Source organism: Scylla paramamosain, chromosome 20, assembly GCF_035594125.1.
Source record: "Scylla paramamosain isolate STU-SP2022 chromosome 20, ASM3559412v1, whole genome shotgun sequence".
Classification (NCBI taxonomy): domain Eukaryota; kingdom Metazoa; phylum Arthropoda; class Malacostraca; order Decapoda; family Portunidae; genus Scylla; species Scylla paramamosain.
The window spans coordinates 11,411,902-11,418,994 of record NC_087170.1 but is presented as its reverse complement, the minus strand read 5'-3'; the positions used below and the strand labels follow the sequence as shown (position 1 = coordinate 11,418,994).

General features: G+C 40.1%; 1 long non-coding RNA gene across 1 annotated transcript in view; it reads right to left on the bottom strand.

Annotated features, from left to right (window-relative positions):
• Nucleotides 1-6,675, bottom strand: part of LOC135110317 (uncharacterized) — a 141,574-nt gene extending 134,899 nt beyond the window's left edge. The window contains exon 1 of the long non-coding RNA XR_010273186.1: nt 6,507-6,675. This is a non-coding gene — a long non-coding RNA (uncharacterized LOC135110317). The remainder of the gene's footprint in view (nt 1-6,506) is intronic.
• Between the last annotated feature and the right edge of the window lie 418 nt (nt 6,676-7,093).

The window sequence follows — 7,093 nt, the reverse complement described above, 5'->3', positions numbered from 1 at the left end:
GGTCTCTCATGCAAACTGTCAATATTTTTTCTTTTTTTTTCTTTTACGTCCGGTTTTCCCTAGTTTATCAGGGTTAGGACGGTGCCTCTTAAGCAAGGGTTCTGCATTTGGCATTTGGGAACCGTTACCCAGAGTAGATGCCCTTTCTACTTCGATTTTACATACACACAACCACACACACACACACAAAAAAAAAAAAAAGGACTGATATGATCATAAAAAAAAAAAAAAAAACATAAGAATCAAAGCATAAGAACATAACGAAAACCAGAATAAACCAAACACTGTAATAAACCAAACTATAATGAACATGCCCTGCGTAACGCTTACCTATCTATATCCACTCATCTTACATAGCCATCAATCTATCTACCAATCTTCTTTTTATAGTTAAGAATCTTTTATCAAGTTCCGGCTCAATATGGACCAACGAAGGAAGATTTACGTCAGGGAAAGCCGGGACGTAAATCTTCTCTCATTGGTCCGCCACTGACTAGGAACTAAAAACTTGATAACGGTTTCTATTCTACGTAGTTATCTATCCCTTTATTTGAGCACCCATATCTTGGTATCTCTTTTTAATAACTTATATAAAGGCTGAAACCCATTAACTTATTCTTATCATGATTATTAACCCCAAGCATCTTTTCTGCATTGCCTTTGTTATATCCCTCTGATCATTTTAGTGCTCCATTAGATTTTTCATTCTTCTCCTATTCTGATTATTAACGCTAAGGTTCTTGTCTATTTACGTTACCCTCTTCATATCCTTCAAGACACTTCATTACCCTCGCATTCTAGTCCTGTCGTCTTGACTATATATTCGTGCAATCATCACTTCCTAGTCATATTCCTCTCCCTAAAAGATTCCTCCCACAATTAACGTTTCTGTCTCCACGCGGCGTCATCATTTCAACGGACTAGAATTTCAACATTAAAACTCCAAGCCACATTTCATCACGGGGTATCTGCCTTTTAAAAACAAAATATATAACGCTAATGATCTTGTCTGAGCCACCCTTGTTGTATCCCTGGGAACACTAGTGCCTCCATCAGATCTTTTTTTATTCTGGTCTTGTCCTGATTACTAACTGTTGCTGTATCTCTTTAAAAACTTTAGACTCCTTCAAATCCCCTTTTATTCCAGTCCTACCATGATTACTAACCCTTATGTTATATCCTTCATGCCAGTCAGATACCCAACACCAGATCCCTTCCCCTAATAACACAACAGCAAGCCGCGCTAGTGTATGGGAGGCAAGGCTTTCATGGTACTGGCCAGTAAAAAGCACCCACTCAGTTAACAAGGAGAAAAAAAAAAAAAAACATTGCTAATAATAACTCGTAAATCTATTATTGTCGCTCCGGCGGTTAAATGCTGCAGTAAGTATGACGTGTTGCATTTTAATCCCTCCCATCATGTGTAATTGTTTGTTGTAATCCGTAAATCTGTTGTTTATTGTGATTACTAAAATTACCCAAATTCTTGCAGTGTAATCACCGAGGCGTGAAATTGCATGTTATCATTACGTATTATTATCATTATTATTATTATTATTATTATTATTATTATTATTATTATTATTATTATTATTACTATTATTACTATTATTGTTATTATTATTACTATGATTAATATACCGTGTGCAGCCGCTTGTCACTGATGGGTGTTCATATTTAAATGTTCTGTAGCTTCTAAACCATGACGTTAAAAGTATTTGACCACTGAATATTTCTGACTTAGAATGACTTCTTCTTACATTTCTCAGAATAAATGACTTTTCTCCCGGGACACCCTACACACACACACACACACACACACACACACACACACACACACACACACACCACACACACACACTTCGCAAAACATCTAAAATGGATTTCAATACCATGAACTACAACTGAATTCTGGGTAGTTTCATTCCACACTTTATTTACAAATTCTGCTTCACGTCCTGTGGATGGAGTAACTCTTAAATGAGTGACATCAATAACACTGACGACGCCGGCAACCCTACAACTTGCATAAACTGTTCCTGCATCCTCTTAATGTCCATCAGAGAGAGAGAGAGAGAGAGAGAGAGAGAGAGAGAGAGAGAGAGAGAGAGAGAGAGAGAGAGAGAGAGAGAGAGAATAACAAGCAGATACCGTATACACGCACACAATATAGAGATAGACAGATACCTACACGGACAGACGGACAGACAGATAGTATATGAATGTAGATACTGACAGAGACAGTCACTAAATATACACTAATACCGAGAAAGATTAAGAAAAGAAAAAAAAAACACGACAAAACACGGGGACATGAATGGATTATTATGCTCATTATCACGGCGGCAGGACAACGCAAGGGCGGGACATTTAACCGTGTGTGTCGCCTCCCGCAGCCCGCATTGGGAGGTGATCGCCAGGGTGGTTATGAAACATGTAGTTACTCTGCCTGGCTGATGTTCTCCCTCTACTGACATGAATTATTTCTAATGACATGAATTCTAATTCTAATGACATGAATTATTTCCTTTGACACGTATATCATTAGGTTTTCTTACTTTTATATTCGAGTTGCATTATTCTCTTTTCTTGTGATATTGCGGCGTATGTCGTATTACTATTAATATTTTACTAATTTTATACTACTATGAATGAGTTCTTTCAACATACTGCACGTATATCATTCATTAAGTCATACCATCTTTTTTTTACGAATAAGTAAACTACTTCCTCCTGTCAGTATTAGTAGTACGTCATTACTTTCTTTTCCCTTACACGTTAAAAGCAACGAACATACCATTTTTTCGAAAGTGAAAATTATGCATGTAAGAAAATATACAGTTCTTGATTAATTCGTATTTATGGAAGTAGAAAAATAAATAAATTCGTATATATATATATATATATATATATATATATATATATATATATATATATATATATATATATATATATATATATATATATATATATATATTTTTTTTTTTTTTTTTTTTTTTTTCTTTCAAAGTATCATTTGTGCAGGTTATTGTCTCTGTTACAGGTAAGAGCAGCACAAGGTAACTCTGCCCACCTTATTGATTGAAGCAACAGTTAATGCGTCTCTCTCTCTCTCTCTCTCTCTCTCTCTCTCTCTCTCTCTCTCTCTCTCTCTCTCTCTCTCTCTCTCTCTCTCTCTCTCTCTCTTCTTACATGCCATTAATATATTCTGAAGAAACACTAGCTCCGTTTTCCTACATTATATAACTAAGCAAGTGAGTGAAATGAATCAAAAGAACTGCTAGTCAAATCTTATCTCTTTTCTTTGTTCACTTCTATATTTTGATTCATCCTCCTTGCTCTGTTCTCTACACACGTACACTCGTTAGTCTTAGTGAGTGAATCAAACGCTTCGAAAGCACCGGACATCGGAGGACAAATAGCACTATGTTAAATGAAGAGCACAGGCTAAAGAAATGACTCTGTGGTGCGTGAGTGAGTGGCCATTCCCTGTATTGCTTCTGTCAAGGGTCAACACAAAGCATCACTGTCTCATCTCAATCTTATACGTCTCCACCCACCACTAGTATGTCTTCCTTTCACTGCATCCATACACCTTCTCTAGCCTCTTCCTTCTGCTTAGTGAATCCATCCTCAGCTTCCTCCTCCCCATGCACGCCTCACCTCTCCTCTGCACACAGCCACACCGTCTCTCTTCCGTCTCTCTACTGCCTCCTGACACACTATTGCGTTGTCCCTCTAACATATTTGTATTTATTTTTTAAGCGAGTTACAGAAAAGTGGGAGAGAGAATAAGAGTGGGGATAACTGATGGTACAGTAAAATGGATAAATGAAATGGAAGATAAGTGTTAAGAGGAAGCTCAGGTTATCTACAGAGGAACGTGGCGATTATTTAAGTAGCTCCTAAAATTATCAGTAAAAAATAAGAGGTCCACACACTGACACAAAGGACGGTATTATTTGACAGGTTTGGTGATCGCGGTGGCAGCAGTTGGCAGCCCTGCACACTAGGTATGGCTGCTGTTTATTATAACTTGGGAAATAGATCGGTACCACGTCAAGCCACGCATACCAACCTTACCGACGTGCACTATGAAAATTATGAGCCTTAAATATAGACTACAAGTACAGGCCAGTATCAATATTAACTTAGGAACGAACGCCCCGCTGTCTTCTCGGAACTTCTCCACTATTTTCTATTTTATCAATGGTAATTAGTGGATGTTTTTATCATGATGGACTTTTCCACACTCAGGCCAGTCAGTCTCCTTGTCACGTAAAAAGATTAGGTAATTAGGGAGCTTTTAATCTAGCTTCAGTTTTAGCTTTAAGCAATGTATGACACGGTGTTAAATGAAAAAATTTAGATCTCTGGAGTGACACAAGCCAACACAACACAACAAATATCAATAACACAATAGCAACAATAATCGAAAAAATAGCTTCAATAAAGTCACATATTAATTCAGAATATTCCCCGTCTTTCAAGTTACCCTTAAGATTTACTCCCACATTTTCCTCACATCTCATAATCAAGAAGCACATTTTCTGTTCCTGCCGCCCAGTGCTGTGATGTGTTCCGCGTCCCGCCGCCGTCTGCACCTCGCGGGCCCTCAGCTGCAGTGGGAACAAAGGCCATCACGCCATCACCTCCCCTCGCACTTATTACGCTCATTAAGTCTCTCTGAAACTCGTGCTTTTTATGCAACTCATCGGAGGAACACGACGCTTTTACTTTTATTTATTTATTTATTTTTAACTCGCTTCACATTTATCCTATTTTTTTTTTTATATGTAAAAAGACAAAAGCCACAGCGCCGCTCAAATTAATAGTATTCAGTCGAGAGAGAGAGAGAGAGAGAGAGAGAGAGAGAGAGAGAGAGAGAGAGAGAGAGAGAGAGAGAGAGAGAGAGAGAGAGAGAGAGAGCGTACCCAAAGAGTCTAATCCATATGTAAAGCTTCTCACACTGCCAGTCTATTACTCAAGGCGGTCAGTCACTGCTCGCCGTTCAGTGAAAACCTCTGCACCTGAATGGGACGCGAAGCCCAGCCTGCCAGACGAGAGGTGCAGACGTCCCCAGTGAGCAAGGCGGCTGTGCGTTGTCACCGATGAGTTTGCGCGGTGGTGAGGATTGCCCGAATGACTGATTGGTGCTTCAGGTAACACAACAACGAAGCTCTTTGGCGCAGTAACGTAAAGACGCGAGTTGTTTAAAATACTAACAAGCAAACACGAAGCGATGGTTGACCGAATTATTAAATAATTAACTTTTTTTTTAATTGACTGATTTGTTGACTGATTGAACTGACTCCTCAATAAGGTTAGACTAAAAAAAAAAAAAAAAAGGATAGGAATTAATTGGTCTTCAAATAGAGTGGTAGATGAATGGAATAGACTCAGTAATCAAGCTGTTAGTGGTGATTCATTAGGGAGCCGCAAAGGAAGATTAGGTTAAGTCATGGATGAGGAAGACAGTTAATAACAGGTAGACATGTTTTATACAGAGATTGCCACGTGTACACCCAACGGCTTCCTGCAACTTCCCTCCTTTTCTTGTGCTCTTACTGCTTTGCTAACTGATGTTTAGCACCGCAACGCAAGGACACAAAACGGCGTGAAGTGAGGAAGTTCATGGTTTAAGTCGAGACGCCAGCGTACAGACACAAGTGAAGTGAACTTTCCTTCGTGAACCGAACCCGTGAAGCAGAACCGAGCATGAGCCACGCGTCTGGTTCAGATCGTCCTAGCCTTCCTCTCACACGGAGCGTTTAATTGCACTCTCGCTTTGATTACACGCGGCAATCAGGCACGCACTCGGAATAGCCTCGTTTGCTGTAATTGATATAAATTTCATAATCCCCAAATTCACTTAATAGCAGGAACTTTGCAGAATCCTCCACTTAGTAACAAAGAGAGAGGCGACGTGTGATGTGTAATGCTGCTGATTAGTGACGCCTAGTGAGCGTGACGCAGGTGTGACGGTGGCGCTGGGACACCTGATCATGGCTGGGCACGTGACGCACTCTCACCTGGGTACCTTCGTCACTCATCACCTGGAGAACGTGACGCAACAGAAAAAAAGAATTTATTTAACTTTTCATTTAATCTAACCTAACAATCTAGTTTAATTGCCACGTACAATCTCCTCAGCGATTCTTCATTGACGTATAGACCAATTAAGTACATTACAGGGAAATGAAAAAAAAAAAAAATCGCCAGTATGAGAAGGAAAATACTTATGAAATACGTATTATGCTTAACACCATACGTCAGGTCACAACTTACCAATTCGTCTCCTGCCGTCACCACACACTTCATCTTAACATCCAACAATTACACAAACACACAACACCGTATCAATACCTTTACAATACTCAAAAATTACACCTGCGTACTCAACATTTCGACGATGGCCTGTCATCCCACCCCAGTCTTCCCTTCCGTCCGCCAGCCTGTTGTTTTCCCTTTACAACACCACTTTACAAACGCCATCGGAGTCTTACCCTGTGGCCGCGTCCTCCTTGGCGTCCCACGAAGGCTTCTAGTGCGTGGCGTTGCTGTAGAGATGCGATGGATGCAGATAAAACAAGATTAACACACACACACACACACACATATGTACCACACACACCACGGAGACCTGACCAGCTGACCAGGACCGCGCAGCTCGGTTCACTGCGTGTCAACTATCGCCCAGCCAGGAACAAAAACTCACGTAATTAAATGCTTTATTATTAGTTTTAATTCTAGTAACACAGCATTTAATTATACAAATGGCCACAAGCGGCGGTAGATTATTTTAAAAAAAATCTAATGTCGACACTTTGAAGGCATCACGTAAATAGTTGCCAGGTTTGGACATACTGCTATTTTCCAGTGATCCCGAGACGCCATATTCTTTACTCATAAAACTTTTCCACCCGGGCACGCCTTCAGTGGTGGATCTCCCCGAATACACAGAGGCAGGTGGAGTCTCAGGAGAAGGCTGTAACTCACCTGTCAGCCTACGTTCACCTGCTCAATTAAGCAATTAAGAGAATATTAGCAGGGGACTCGGAGTTTGACACGAGACCTGCTGGGTGGTGCTTGG